At 42.8% G+C, this 16,265-nt stretch overlaps 1 protein-coding gene across 1 annotated transcript in view; it reads left to right on the top strand.

Annotated features, from left to right (window-relative positions):
• The first annotated feature begins 1,140 nt into the window (after nt 1-1,140).
• LOC146964205 (leucine-rich repeat and fibronectin type-III domain-containing protein 2-like) overlaps nt 1,141-16,265 on the top strand; it is a 182,730-nt gene continuing 167,605 nt past the window's right edge. Inside the window, exon 1 of the mRNA XM_085767762.1 lies at nt 1,141-1,815. The gene's annotated coding sequence lies outside the window, so the exon portion shown is untranslated. The remainder of the gene's footprint in view (nt 1,816-16,265) is intronic.

The raw sequence follows: 16,265 nt of genomic DNA, 5'->3' as shown, positions 1-16,265 counted from the left end.
TTTTTCTTTAATTTATTTAACTATAAAATTATATTTCTCATCAATTTTAGCTCCCCACACAGTTGTCTTAACGTTTCAAAGACAACAGTAGAGGCAACAGTAGCTTTACCCTCATTTGCAACAAAATGTATCTTACACAATGAGTCCAGACTTAAAGTTACACTCAGTGGATCCTATCAGTTTCATTGCATTATCTTATCTTATTTCTTAAATTTAATAGATTTTTTTTTTGTGTGTAAACGTTCACACTTTCTTTGGTCATAATTTACACTATTTACATTTTTAAGAATCTATTCAACTACTTGATCATCATCAGTTAGTTAATGATTTGTTCTGCCTGAAAGCTGTGTCCCCTCCCTGTAACAAAATGTAGCTTACACACACAATGAGTTCAAACTTAAAGGTACACTGGATGAATCCTACTGTATCAGTGTCATGTCTTATCTTATATATTTAGTTTTTTATGTGTGTAAACTTTCACACTTTATTTCTTCGGCCAAATGTTACACTACATTCACATTTTTAAGGCTCAGTTTAACTTCTGCCTCTTCATCAGTGAGTTAGTGATTTGTTCCGCCTAGAAGCTGTGTCCCCTCCCTGTAAAATGTCACAACCATGGGAGTGAACCCTGGTGATTTTGAAGGTCGAGCGCGGTGCGAGCAGCAGTTGGAGCAGCAGAACGGAACCGGCTGGCGCTCGAGCCTCCTGCGGGGAACAACACGCTGCATTTCCAAAGGACCGACAAACAATATAAGACCGAGGTTTGCCCCGCAGCCCTGATAGGCTACTTTGTTGCTGTGAACGCTTAACACCCCTAAGCACATACTAATCCGTGGTCGGTCCTTAAGCTCCTGCAGACAACACGGCGCGCACGCACGCACGCACACACACACACACACACACACACACACACATAGGGACCGTGCCAAAGTGGCTTTCTTTCTTTTTTTTTTCTTTACGCAGAACCATCCCTACGATCACGTCCGTGTGTCCAGTTCGCGTACAGGCGGTATGGTTGTGGCTGACCTGGAGGCAGCTTCCCTCCCATCCCACCCCACCCTACCCCCACCACTGCTTCTGCCCCCGGCTGGCTGCGTAATACTCCACGGAGTTTGTGCCATCTAGGTTTATCCGTCGCTCCATTGCAGTCAGTCTAGCGCAGAGACTTCGCACCGAGTGTCTCTATCCGCTCCCTCCCGGACCAACGTAGAACTCCTGTATTACTGGAAACAAGCGGAAAAAAAGAAACTTTCCTGTGGATCTACCATTTCATTTTTTTTTAATTTTTCCCCCCATCCGTCTTTGATTGGCGTTTAGGAGCCAAAAAGAAGGAACCCATTACAAGGACATATTGTGTTTTCACTGACAAGTAACTATAGGCTTACTGCACCGCGGGGAGATCACAGGAGAAAGCGGCTGCTCCATCTCTAAAAAACCCGCCTGGAAATACACAGAGAAGCCCACACACACCAGCGATCTAGTTATTTTTACTTGAAGGGGGGAAGCTACAGATATGCTGTGAAGCTCGTCGCCTCAGCTTGGCTCGCGGCAGAGAAACAGCGCAGGTTTCAGAGAATCTGCTGGTGGAGGAAAGAAAAAAGATTGTCAAGAAGAAAAAGAGGAAGGAGAGAGAGAGAGAGGAGTGCGGGAGAAGAAGCGATATGCGGCTGGGCAGGCAGCTGCTTTTGCAGTTCGTCCCCTGGAATTAGTGGCTGAATGGGAAGGGAGCGGCTGGAGCCTTGAACCGGGGAGCAGAAATACTGAACTCAGCCCGTGGTCGCACACAATGCAATGGATACTCGTCCGTCTCTGAAGGTAAGACACGACCTGAACTGGCTGATCCATGCAAGAGTTGAGACTGCCACGCAGTTAGGAGTTTATTATGCAGCTTTTTTTTCTCTAATGCATGTGTGGTTGTTGTTTGGGTTCCACTTCGCCTCCCGTTGGTCTGCAGATTGCAAATTCTAATGCACCGAAAAGCCAAACACTGTCTCTGAGGTTGACCAGCAAGAATCCACGAGCTGTGGATCTGAATTACCTATAAGGGAAGGCAGTGGGTTAATGGGATGAGGGATGGCTCACACCCCTGCACAATTACAGGTGCAGAAAGTGACCTGTGTAGTGGACCTTGCCACTTGCGACTTATGTGTTTTTTTTATTTTTCTTATTTACTTCTTATTTATTGTTTCACTGTTCTATGTGCTGGATAGACCCTGCGTTGTGCGGAAATCCAGAAAGCTGAAAGGGTGGGTAGTTGTGTCCGACGCATACTAATCCTGGGTGTGTGCGCGTTTGTGTGAGACTGGCTGCCCATGTGTGTGTTGTTTTTTTGTGTGTGTGAGTGTGTGAAAGAGAGAGGGGTGGGGGGAGATTAGCCTACTCTTTTCAAAATGTTCCCTTGTGATTACAGTTTGGATAAGACATTTATTAAACTCCCTTTACTAAGTTGCATGGGTGGACTGCTGTGCGTGCGTGTGTGTGTGTGACAGAGACAGGATTATATCGCCTATGTGCTGATTATTTTATCACGTCCTGAGAAAATGTAGCCGACTTTGTGTGTTTGTGTGTTTGTGTGTGCGTGTTTGGTTAAGGAATCGATGGCCGCCATGAGGTTCCGTGGGCAGCAGTGTAACGGCAGCACCCACTGTAACCATCACCCTCTTGTGGGATTACAAGCGGTACCATGGCACTTGTTCATAAGAAACCCCGGAGTGGTTAGTGGTCGGTTCAGCACCACGGACAGCGCACACATGTATGAAACTGCAGTAGGAGGGGACGTTTCTCATGCCACAACGGGGCTTTAATCGGCATTTGCATGGCTGTTATTCTAAAAAATCACACTGTGAAGGATTTGGCTTTACCACAGAAAAGCCATGTAGTTTACTAAATAGATTCAACTGTGTTTTATTCAGGGAAAACCAAACGATTCTGAGTGGAAATGATTCACTGTAAAGTATGTCCAAGCCTTACAAGGCATTGCTGTAGCCATGTCGTTTGTTTCTGTCAGCTCTCCAAGTTGCAGGGTGTGTGGAAAAACACAAAAAATATCTGTTTGTGTTTTTCATTATCGGTCTCCAACACAAAACACAAAAAGAATGCAGCAAATGTCTGATTATTCTATTCTCTGTGCACTTCCCTAAAGCAGCTTTGATTAATGTTTTATAATGGCAGTCTATCAGTGTGAGAGAGTTCATTCATAGTCTCCAACCCACAGAGAGACCGACATCACCTGAATCTACAGCTCCCCTCAGCTTTACACAGCGTTATAACGTGTTTCAGCTTGTTGTTTAACTTGTGGCACAGCTGGCAGCTGCTTCCAGAGCACAACCTCTGAAAACCCACTGAGCACTTCCTGCTCAGCAACAAACGGCAAACAGACACGGTCAGAGATGAGTCGGTGAAGGTGGCTGATCATTTAGCAGCTGGATTCCTGGACGTTTCCCCTTAAAAGTCGGTTGTGACCAAAGGCAGATTTGAAAAGGATGAATATCAGACTTGATTATGCTAGTTATGTGTTCATAACTTGTTAGCGCTGCCCCCAAGTGGCCACAAAACAACAAACCAAACAAGCAAAACCAACCTCTACTGCAGCTTTAAAGACCCTGAAGTTTTTCTTCTATGTAATCCAAATGGGTAGACAGTGTTTCATACAGTAAGTGCAGTGGTTATAACTGTCACCTCACAGCAGGAAGCTTTGGGGTCTGAACTCTGGGCTTTTCTCTGTGTTCCTGATGGTCCAGCCTCCACATATGTACTTTGGGTGTGACCCTGAGTGTTTCAGAGTGTGTGAGGATGTCAGATACACTGGTGATCTGTCTGCTCCCCATGACCCAACACAGATAAGTGGTATAGCTAATGGATGGATGGTGTTGAGCGGTGTGATGCCCACAGCCCTGGAGGAGCTGTCCAATGCTGTGTCTCAGTTCCAATACTTCCATACTTACACAAGCTATTTTAGTATGTAAGTGTTCACATTGACAAGTATGGTAAAACACTGTACGTAAGTACCTGGATGCTGCACTCATAACGGTCAAGAAGTTGGAATGATGGACACTTCCCACCCTCAGTGATCGCTGTCTTGGCTACGCAGTGGAATATCATGTAAATCAACATACCGGCAGCCCATAGTTTCTACCAGAAAGAGGAGCCAGCTGATGCAGTGGCGTCATTTCCACCTCGCATTTCATTTAAACAATTTTGTGTTCCCGGTTAAAAATGGCCGCTCTATTAAGACTCATCATAGTTTTCTTAATCAACTTAAAGGTATAATGTGTAGGAATTCCCCCCATCTCGGTGCGGTTGCATATCTGAACGTATTCTTGATGTTGCATTCACGTGAAATGGGGCAGACGTCAGACAGACAACAGACGCTGCATGTAACAGGATAAACAAGCGTCTATGTAAACAAGTGGTCCGCCAGCACGAGGCAAAACAATACAGGCCTGACAATATGTTGTCATGGTGATGTATTGTTTACCTGACCCACGTTTTACCGTCTTTCTCTCGTGGAGTAAAATGACATCCGGTTGGTTTGCCGACGGCCGTCTGCCTGACTGCACCTGAATGCAACATCAGTGCCTCCGTCCTTCCTCACACTACACAGTGGTGACAGTTTTAACAGCTCCGCTGAGTTTCTATGGTTACCTACGTTCACGCTGCCACTCAACGTAAAAAATGGTGATGCAACATGGCCGCCTCGGTTCGGTGCATCGCACACTTATGTATTTGAAACGACTTGTAACAACTCATTCTAAGGTACCAGAAAGTTTTCATTTGTATGCGGCTGTGATTTGACTTCAGTGAAATACGTATTTATGAAAGACATAATTTTGATTTTTGCTAATAAAAAGCTTTAAGCTCTTGTGAACATTAGACTACAGGTTTTTAATTTCTAATCTGTTATTTATGGCCTGTATGCCTCATTCATCTGAGCTAATGGCATCTGACAAATGAGGATGGCCTTGAGCCCAGTTTTTTACACCACTGTAACTGTAGTTTCCCATACATTTGTAATGGCCGGTCATTATTGAAGAGTGTACAAAAGTTGAATAAAAAGCACAAGTTGTGTGTATAATTTATTTTGTTTATTTCCTCTTTGTAGACAAAGTCATGGAATCTTAGGACAGTCTGATCACATTAACTACATTTTTCAGAGATAAAACTTTTAAACCGGTCAAATTCGACCGGAACATAACATTAGGGTTAGACAGGTGGCCCACACAAGCAAAAAAAAAAGTACAAGTAAGGAATTAATTGTCGCTAATTGAAACTACAAACAAAACAACCTGGTAGATGTTGACGGGCGACAGTAGTGGTCCAAAAAAGAAGAAGAAGTTGGCAACCGTTGTGATCGTTAGTAGACGGTATTCGATCTGAGATAACACTAACTGTTGAAATTCACACACTAAAGAGTAAGTACATAGTGTACACAGTATACTACATGGCAGTGTACTCAAGTATTCAAATTGAGACACAGCTCAAGTTTTAGAAAATAGCTCTGATGTCTTCAGGAACATGATAATGACGATTGGCTTGGTCTTAAGGGTCGAATGGGAAATACTTTGAGTTGCATTGTGGGAAATGTAGTGCCTTTTGTTTGTCTGCGTCAACGCGGTTCACTGTGGCTTCCAACTAGACAGTGATGTTATTCCAACCAAGAGATCAATGTCGATGTCGACTGTGTTCGTCAGATGTGTGGATATCACGAGCTATTATTGTCTGTCAGTGCTCGATGCCAAAACCACATTGGAGGGTTAATGCCTTCTGTCGAGTCTGCTCAGCGAAATTGATAGACCTGCTTTGACAGATGAGATAATTTACAGGTTTGGCAGATGGATGCTGAGGATGCACTGAGAAGTAGGCCACTTTTACCTTGGGGAGACGCCTGACATGCACAGAAGGCTCCCAGGGAATTTTTAGAAAGTTCTTGTTTTGCGAGGGAAATTATGCGAGAGAGGTGTGGAGTGTTTTATTTGACTCCACACAGCAATAATAGAAAAAGGGATCAATTCCTATTCGGTTCTGCTTCGCATAGAATAGCTTGGATGGAAGGCAGTTGTAGTTCCAAAACAATTGTGTGGAAAATAAGTCTGGGTTTTAGCCGCAAAACCCTCTGGTGTCTCCACGCAACTTTCATCTCCAAGTCTGCTGTGCGGAGAGAGAAACACTACCAGTTGGTTGCGTTCCAGTGGAATGTCCCTTATGGCTTCACTCACTCACCTTCACCAGCAGAATGGGCTGGAACACAGAGCACATAAACAAATAAATTCAAAACAGAAGCTAGGAGGAGCCGACACACAGGCCGTCAGATGCGTTTGATCTGCTGTAACTCGGTAGAACGCTTTATCGTGAAAGGAGCGCAGCTGCAGGGAACGCTCATGTGCTTCTTCACCTCCGATTGCCGTGCATCGGAGGGAGGCATTCCCCTGATGAATTTAATCGCTGCTCCCCGTTGTCATTGAGTTGGTCTTTAGTTTGCATTGATGCCCTTTGACTATACACCCCAGCTGCTGGAGTACTGCATATGTTGAGAAGTAAGTCCTACACTCAGAGATATCATCTACTTGGGTGTTGCTCGTATCTGTGGAGGAATGGGTGTCAAGGAAGGATAGTTTTGTTAAATATCTCTTTTCCCCCCTCTTATCCTTCTTAAAATCTGTTCAGAATGACAAAACACATACATCCAGAACACCCACTCACCCTCTGTACTGTACTGTACTGTATGTGATGAGTTGAAGCTATGAAAAGAGGTTGATTCACTTTGGTAAAGATCTCTTTTGTGCAAGTTAAACTGTGCATTTCTCAAGGTGCAAAATATATAAAAACATCATTGTTAATATACAAACACGAAGATGCACTCACAGGTCAATGGAGAGTCTGCAAAGACCCACAGTGTTCATGTTTTTGGCTCACATAGCCCATTAACTACATTGGTTTATGTATTATGTACAATATATGTATGTATGTGTTCATGAATTTATGTATGTCTGACCATCATATCGATGTTGACGATGCAGTAGGAAAGCCTTCTTTTGAGTATTAATATGTATTCCAGGTGGTTTATTCATGTACTGGTGAGGTGAGATTTACCTCGTTCCCACATTGTTGGACTAAGTTTAAAACATGTTTTTTTTTTTTCTCGAAGATACTGGCTTGGCTCTAGGTATGCTGATGTTGCTGATGGATGTTTCCATGATGTTGATTCAAATGTCCATTGTGTCAGATGGATGAAGCTTAATGACCTTTGGGTATTGACACTGGAGATAATTAAGCAAATGTTAGCAGCAAACTAACTGAAGCATTAGCACAACATTATACATGCTAGACATCATTATCTAACTTTCCACTGCCGAGCACCTGGTGCTGCCTTGCTCAGGCACATTTGGTGGATTTATACCACTCACTATGGTATAAACAATAGTGGCTCAAGTTTTGTCCATTCAGGACAGTTTCTATTCTCCATGCACATTGAAAGTAGGTAAAGTTGTGCCAGGAATCCCTCCTGCAACTGTGGGTGGTAAAAAGTTATAAACACACACACATCACTGTAGACTGTTGATTATCCAACTTTACCTGACAATAACCTTAAAATATTGACATTCTCATGTGTTTCTGAACTCTTTTCAGTCATATTTAAAGGAATAGTTAACCAAAAAATGAAATTCATTGTTGACTCACCCTCATGCTGATGAATACTCCGGAGTAGTTTTTTATTCATGCATCTTTATATGAGAGTAATAGCGCCTGACACAAACGTCCATAAAGCTACACAAAAACCCTGTAATATTCCTCCATGCTCCTTGTCCGCTCCAATAGTCCAGAGTTTACTCGAAATGACGTCATTTACAGTAGGGCATTTTTACAGCCTAAACAGTCCTGTATTGAATTTGCCTGGTGCGCGCTCTCGCATGATGCACGTGGACGTGACCAGACTTGCCTAAATGACGTTGTTTTTGAGTAAACTCTGGACTGTATCCCTTCAGGACACTTGGATTGCAGCGGACGAGGAGCATGGAGGAATATTAAATGGTTTTTGTGTAGTTTTATGGACGTTTTTGTGTCGGGCGCTATTACTCTCATATAAAGTTTTTGTTGGACTCCCGGGTCTCCAGATGCACTTTGAGGAATAAAAAACTACTCCGGAGTATTCATCAGCATGAAGGTGGGTCAACAATGACTGCATTTCATCTTTTGGTGAACTATTCCTTTAATACAAGCTGACATGAGTACTCATTATTTAAAAAACAAAACAAAGAGGTTACACACACGCTCACTGCTCCTTTGTCTTCGGGTAGCAGCGTAACCTTTTACAAAGAAGCATTTCAGCTGGTGTTAGTTGACCTTCCTCCACATCTCCTGCTTCAGACGACGGTCCAGACAGGAAGCACTTGACTCTGGGATGTGTCAGAGTGAGCTGCAGACTCAGAGGGCAGGGCCGGTGTGGGGGGAGTTTACATAGGCGACGGCTCCCTTCCTTTGTGAAACACTAGTCGGGGCATTAGGATGTCACTGCTGACTGACCAATATGAGCGTGAGGCCACAGACGGGAGCAGCTTTACATGCGTGAAACTGGAGACCAGCTCAAGTCAATGGCCAGATATTTTCTTGTTATGGAGCCCTGTGTGTGTCCGACAGTGTGTCTGAGTCATGACTCAAACTCTTGTTACTACCACCGAGCACTTTAAATACATTAGGAATAATTATTCCCTGAGTCAGATTACAAAGGCTAAATTCACCTTATGTTCTCCTTTATGCTTCATGTTCTCTCCTTTTGTTTGATTTCTGAATTCAATAGACCCATGAGCATTGAGAGCCGGTGTTCTAATTTCACTGTGACCCTGTTCTCCACTCCCACACGAATTCCCTGTTGTTGTTGTTGCTGCACTTTTGAAAACAGTGGCATTTAATGGCGAGATCATTCATCATAGTCAGCGATTCCAGCCCACTCAGCCTTACTGTATTTCAACAAACTTTCACAATTTAAAAGCCTCAGAGTCTGAGGCTTTTTTTCTCTGCTCACAGAGCATTCGGCACAGCTGATCGACTCCGAGTAAAGGCCAGTGGCTTTAAGTGTTTTACACTGCACAAAAATCTAATGTCAATGAAGGTACCTCAGATGACTTTTCTTCTTCCAGAGATGCTACAGTTTGTGTGAATATTGCATTATTTCCCCATGACATTGAAAAGTAAACATATATTCTCCTGCTGTGAATCCCAGCCATTCCCATAGTGTACTGATCTCCAGATCACACATCCTAAGTTGGCTCTGACCTGGCTCTCCGACATCAAACCCGTGGTGTAATGTACTCTCGCCTGTAGCAATTTTGGGCTCACAGGCTCATGGATCACAGGCTCCGGGGAGAGAGATGACATGTCCTCATGTCAGGCAGCTGCCAACCTGCTAACTAGCAGCGATTATCTCAGCTCCAGGACAGAGTTTGGTTGTTAGCCTAGAGGCAGAGGCTAACTTGTTTCCCATGGAAAAAAAACCCAGAGCTAACGATTCCACACCTTTAGTTCTGCTGACTTGCAGGCTACGTAGCTGTTCTGTGAACCCTCCACTGTTAGGGCTTCTCATCCTTGTTGGATTACTGAGTAACAAAGAGTACAAAGGCAGTGCTTTCACTATCCAGTCATATCACACACAAGTGTTGTTTTACTACACAGTATCACCTTTAAAGTCCATATCACACTTTGCTTATTCATGCATTCAGCGGTAACATCGTCATTCATTTAGGTTTGTGTTTGTGGCCACCTGTCAAATACTAATCCAATAATCACTCTCTCTTATGGCTTCTCTCTACCCCCGAGGTTAGATTTGTGGCTCTTTGATCTGCACAGTGTTCAGCTAGTCTCTAACTGAGTCGGATAAAATCAAATCATGATTTGATTTCAACTCTGCATCTTGTTTTTTTGGTGCTGAGCAGGCCATGCACAGTAGCTAGGCAAGGCAAGGCAATTTTATTTGTATAGCCCATTTTTACAAACAGTTTGTTTCAAAGGGCTTTACATGGCATCATAACAACATCCTCTGTCCTTGGACCCTCACATCCACTGAGGCTACAGAGGTTCAAACCTGCACATCCAGGTGTTAAATCTGTGTAGGTTCACACTGTCACATTGATATCTGACACGCTGTCATTATAAAGATCAAGATCAATCTCATCTTTAATTTGGGTCAGTTTTATATAGAATTATTAATCCCAGAGGTAAATTGAAGTGTTCGAGCATTATTTTTTGTGTGAAAAACACACACTCACAAACTAATTGTATTGGATTAGATTAAAAATGAATAAAGTATAAAATGAAACTTGAATAATAAAAGAGTGGAGAATGGTGGCTACTGTAAAACCAGGACTTTCATTCCTCTCACTAATATCTTTTGAATATTCAATGAAAGCGAGGGGGAAATCCTATTATGTACATATATATTTATATATTCTGCACAATGTAGTTCCATTCAGAGGCGGGTGATCAGAGACTCAATGTGCATCCTGTTTCTGCTCTGATTTTATTATGAAAATCCTGACAGGAAGTTGTGATCCCTTTATTTCCTGCCACTTCAAAGCTTATTTTGGATGTTTGATCTACTCTTCTCCCAGTGTTCACTAATTGTGTAACAACCAATCACACATCATTACTATTTGTGTGGACGGTGCTGCTGTGCTCTGTGTAAGCTTTTAGTTTAGATTAGAAAGTAAAGTCCCCACTGACCAACTGGCTCCAGCTCCTCCTGCTCCCTGCTCTGAGTGTAACTCCACCTTCTTGGACTGTTGGTTGTTGTTCTGCTCTGGTGGAGAAGTGCTACATTGGCAGCCATGCCAAAGTCACTGAGGCTGCAGAGCAGAACAACAACTGTAGATGCCAGCTGCAGTTAGCGGGCTAGCAGTGACTAGCAGCACAATGAGGTTGGTTAGCAGCAACCAAACATCTCAAGTTGCATGTTATCCATGGTGTTGTATAGCTCACTGGTTAGAGCAGCGCCCCATATACAGATATGCATTGTCTTGTTGCTGCATGTCATTCCCCCTCTCTCCGCCCCCCATTTTCTGTCGACCTCTACTGTCAAAAAGCCCCAAAATACTTAAAAAAACAAAAGTTACATATTATAGTGGAAAAAACCTTGCCCTATGGTAAGGAATGAGAATCAGCAATCCTATCAAGATTTGAAGATTTTATTACCAAATATAGGGTGCAGTCTTTCCATAAAGGTCTTAAAGGGATAGTTCAACATTTTGGCAAATTGGCCCATTGCCATAATCACTATAGTCATAGCAGTAGGTTTGTTACCTTTAATTGTCGGTGCAAGCTATTTTTAGAACGGCGGAGCAGAGCCGCGAGCTGCTCAGAACTACGCTACGGAGGCTAATGTGATTTCTTGGTTTCCTTCATTAAACTCAACAAATACACAATCCAACAACTCCACAACGCTCTGGTGGACAAGTTGTGAGCTGCACATTCACCACGCTATGAGATAATAACACAACGTTACCAGACAGAGTTGTTTTAGAGGGAAATTCATGTAAAACCGCTGATGTGCGTTGCCTTCAGGGACAGTTTTTCAGCAAGCAGTCTCTGTATTTACCTCGAAAACAACTCTGTGTGGTAACGTTGTGTTATTATCTCATAGCGTGGTGAATGCGCAGCTCACAACTTGTCCACCAGAGCGTTGTGGAGTTGTTGGATTGTGTATTTGATGAGTTTGATGAGGGAAACCAAGAAATCCCATTAGCCTCCATAGTGCAGCTCTGAGCAGCTCACGGCTCTGCTCTGCCGTTCTAAAAACAGCTTGCACTGACAAATAAAGGTAACAAACCTACTGCTATGACTACAGTGATTATGGCAATGGGCCAATTTGCCAAAATGTTGAACTATCCCTTTAAGAGTCTGGACACCCACTGATGGTAAGATGGGTTCTTTTATACAGTGATGGTCATCTGTACACAAGTTGAATGAAACGGTTCAACTTTCATCTAAAGTACAAAGTATGCTTACCTACTGTAGATTAGCCATTAGATTAACAATATTTGCCCAAATCAGTTCATACAGTTTGTTCAAACAGCACTCCTACAAAAACAGGACATCACCCAGATACAAAGAAATCGTTCTATAGATCATAAAAAAACTAGTTTTCACATATGACACAAATCATTTTAAAACATAGGTTTGTCCACAATATTAAGATAATCATGTCCCCCTCTAGTTCAGTCACTTCATACACTGTAGTCATTCATCCCACCAACTTGCACAGGCTTAAATAACTACACTTAGCATTTTCATATTTTGCATTAATATGAGAATTCAACAAACACACACTCTTGCAAACTGCTTCTCACACCAACTGTGAAGGGGGAAAACACAGCCACTGCTTAAGTTATCAATGAGCGCATGACAGCAGCTCTGTTAGAGCAGCTCCTCTTACTCACTGATGTGCAATGGGCCCCGAGCTTAGCAACAAAAAGTGTTTAGCTCCAGAGATCCAAAATGGAGAGCTCCTCGTGCCACAGCGGAGTGATAACATTCAGGCTCTGCTGGGGATGTTGCCACTGTGAAGCGGCTGTAATTTAGAGAGGGGTTGGAAAAGCTTATCTTCCTGAGCCCGTGAGCCAAATAAAGAAGTAGCGGGAGGGGGTGAAAACACAAGACGGAGGCCACGAGATACGCTCGTTGGCAAACACGGGTAAAAACCAGAGATGAAGGTTCTGTGGTCAAAAAAAGAGAGATCCGCCCCACTTATTATTCATGAAATTTTATGTTGAGACAGTGAGAATCACCCAAACTGGAACCAAAAGGTCAATTGGCACTACACGCAGGTGACTGTCTGTTCTGCTGCAGGGGTTCCTGCGGCGGCAAATGAAAAAGCTAGACAAGAAATGAGATATTCTGCTTGTCTTGCTGTGACAAAACTGTTTGGCTGACTGGATGTTATGTTCCGGCACAGTCAGGGCTGGAGCAAAGATAGCATGTCTGAGCCATATGCAAAAGAGACATTAACACATTTTGTTGCACAATCGGCGGCACGGCTACCAACAGGTAAAAATCACGAGGGGTAAAACTCAAAGTGTTCATTACAATTTGCTCTCAAGATTTTAGTACATGCTCTGTTGTAAATTGCAGTCATTAGGAGGAAACTGTCCCAATTCTGCTTTAAAGTTGAAGTTCCCTCTCAGCGGTGTCTCTGATAAATTGATAGCAGGTCTTTTAATCTCACTGTGCTCCTTTCGGGTCCTCCCAGATGATTGCTCTGTTGATGGGTTCTTTGTAAAGCACCGTCCTTGTCTCAGAGCCGCCCGTTTACATCTCTCATTCAGCGTAAGCTCACAGTATGCACGCTGTATTCCCTTGATGCCGCGTTGGAACATTAACCTTTTCTCTTGCTTGTTTATTATGGAATCAAGTGAGGTGAAATATGATAATATAGTGATTTTTCTCCCCCATATTTTTAACATTTTGAATCCCAGTAGCCACTGAAACGCATGCAGGTAGCATCAGAATGCTATGGTTTCTGGTGTCGGTCGTTTACTGCATCATTTCAGCACCGTGCCGCTGCATGTGGACCAGGCTGAGGCAGCACATCAGTCGGCGTTCGATCAGTCTAAAAGGGCACATGTCACTCCACTAGATATTGACTTCCACTGGCTACCTGTGGCCGCCCCGATCAAATTCAGGTCATTAAAGCTTGTGTTCAGAGGTTGGCTCAATCATACAGCCTCTACTGGACGCTGTGTTCCTCCAAAGATTATGGTCTGGTATGATCATCCCTGCACACAAGACAATGGCAAATGGACTTGCAATTATAATGCACTTTTCTAGTCATTAACCTCTTCACATGCACATTCATGCAGCGCTGCTTTCTACATAAAGGGGAGACTGGGGTAAGTTGAGCATGGGGGCAAGCTGGGCCACCCCTTGTTGCTAGGAAACCATAAGTAAAATTGAGAAAGTGAGTGGAGTAGATGGGGTCTGTGAAGGGAAGGACCACATGAGTAGTTTGGTTAGATATTTATGTCAAAAAGAACATTTTTCATTCTCAAAAGTGAATCACAATTGTGTTGACACCAAAAGAGAAAATTATAAATTTGTTTTGTACATAAATTGTGGTATCTATGAGCTACAACATGAGGTAGTAAACCCAGCATGAATGTGCACCATTTCAGCTGTGGTAGTAATAAAGTCATTATGGTAGTTGTGGGGTAAGTTGAGCCACTTGCCCCATACACTTAATGAGTGTGTTCTGGCTGTACTATATATGTCCAAATTATTAAATCAAGATTCTGCATTTATATGATTACAGTAAGCAAGTTCCTGTGAAGAGGCAGAGTTGTTTATGCTGAGCCAAGCTTTACTTTCAGACAGAAAGATGAAGGATTCTTCCCTTCATTCTGTTTGTGTGGATGCACAACATCCTGAAATACATGCAGATATAAGTTAGCAACAAAACTATAATTGCCTTGATGTAGTGACCCTAAATAATAAAAGTGGATCATCTGACCCCAGTCTCCCCTATTGTACATTATGTCTAACCATTCACACACCAATGTGACATTGGAGGCAATGTAGGTTTCAGTATCAGTACAGACATGACAGTACAACATGTGGACTGGAGGAGCCGAGTGTTAAACCACCAAATCTTCTCCTGAGCCACAACATCCTGAAATACTGATGCAGTCTCAGGCCAGACCTCTTTCTCACTTTCTATCTTAAAGAAGCTCTTGAAGACTCATCGGTTCTGAGGCCACTTCCTCCCCTAACACCTTTAGTGCCCTACATGTCTAACCAGCACTTAGTATGTACTTCAAATAGATGTAGTACTGCAGACAGTCTAAGTAACCACAGTTCAACCCTTAAAGGAGACATATTATGCCCCGTTTCCACAAATAAAATAGTTCCCAGGTGTCTTAAAGACATGTCTGTGACATGCTTTGGTCAAAATCCCCCAAGGATCAAACATCACAGCTGTTTTCATCCTCTTAAAACAGCCCTGTTCAGAACGGCTGGTTTCAGTGCCTGTCCCTTTAAATGCAAATGAACCACTGCTTGCCCCGCCCTGCCCCTTCTACTGGTACCAGGTAGGGGTTGGGTTATGCAAATTCGAAACCTAGTTACATCACTGGAAGACAACTGAGGGAACAGCTCATAAAACCACATGGATTTCAACCTAGGGAGCCTGAAAATTACAGATTTTGTTTGTCAATTCTCACATTTTAGGGGCCTGAAGGCAAAACAAACACCCAAATATTATAAAGAGCCTTCAAAAAGTGATATTTCCATAATATGTTCCCTTTAAACATGTTGCTCGGGTCCACTTTTACGTTTACTTCATCCCCAAAGCAAAGAATCAAAAACAAAATTTTGGACATTCACTTTGTATTTTCATCTAAAATCTAGTTTTCTGCTCGGTGAGTGTTTGGGTCTCACCGAGCTGATATCAGCGTTGGAGACTAATTGAGCTCTATTGTTGTGATTCCGCTGTCAGTGGAAGTAGCACTTCTTTTCTTGACCTTCAATTTGCCGCCTGTCTGGCGGGCTGGTAATTTCATAGTCAACATGTAACGGTGGGAGTCTTTTGGCAGTGACAGGGCTTTCAGTATGCAGCATGTTCACACGGCAGAAGTGACAGAATAAAATCTACTCAGAATGCATGCTAAATATGGTTGATGTTTGAGTGTTGATTGACACTGTTCTCCCATAATAACATTAAAATGAAGTGAGGGTGGTGGTGAGAGCTGCAGTATAGAATTCGCCATTTGACTGCTAAAAATGTTGAAGTGTGTCGATAGCTTTGCACAGCTACAGAAACAGCTATTATGTGGATACATTGTATACTGTATAGATTTGTGACACAGCTACAAACTGTGCAAAGGTCTTAGAAGCAATTTTCCATCAATTATTATATCATGACACCATTTATGAGAGGAGATACAGCTGAATTAAGACTGAAATAGAGTTTGGATTAATGCTTTGGTTTCATTATATATTTCTATTGTCATCCATTAACTGAAAAAAAACCCAAAATTTTTCTTTGGCTGTATATTTGTGGTGCAGTTTGTGTACAATACAACTTACCTCGAGAAGCTCTCTTTCTGTTTGGGGCTATTGTTGTCATGCTTGGCAACAATAGCTGGGCTCTGCTTCATCACAGCAAAGAGACCAGTGATGTGATGAGTTTACAGTGTATTTATTAATCACTTATCAAACCCTGTGAGTCAGATCTCACACCTCCTACCAGGTGTGACTTAGAGATGCCTGTATTGGTTCTTGCCGTG

The sequence above is a fragment of the Trachurus japonicus genome, chromosome 22, assembly GCF_045865225.1.
Source record: "Trachurus japonicus isolate A0001 chromosome 22, Traja_1.0".
NCBI classification, from domain to species: domain Eukaryota; kingdom Metazoa; phylum Chordata; class Actinopteri; order Carangiformes; family Carangidae; genus Trachurus; species Trachurus japonicus.
The sequence above is the reverse complement of the archived record's forward strand: the minus strand, read 5'-3'. Positions and strand labels throughout refer to the sequence as shown.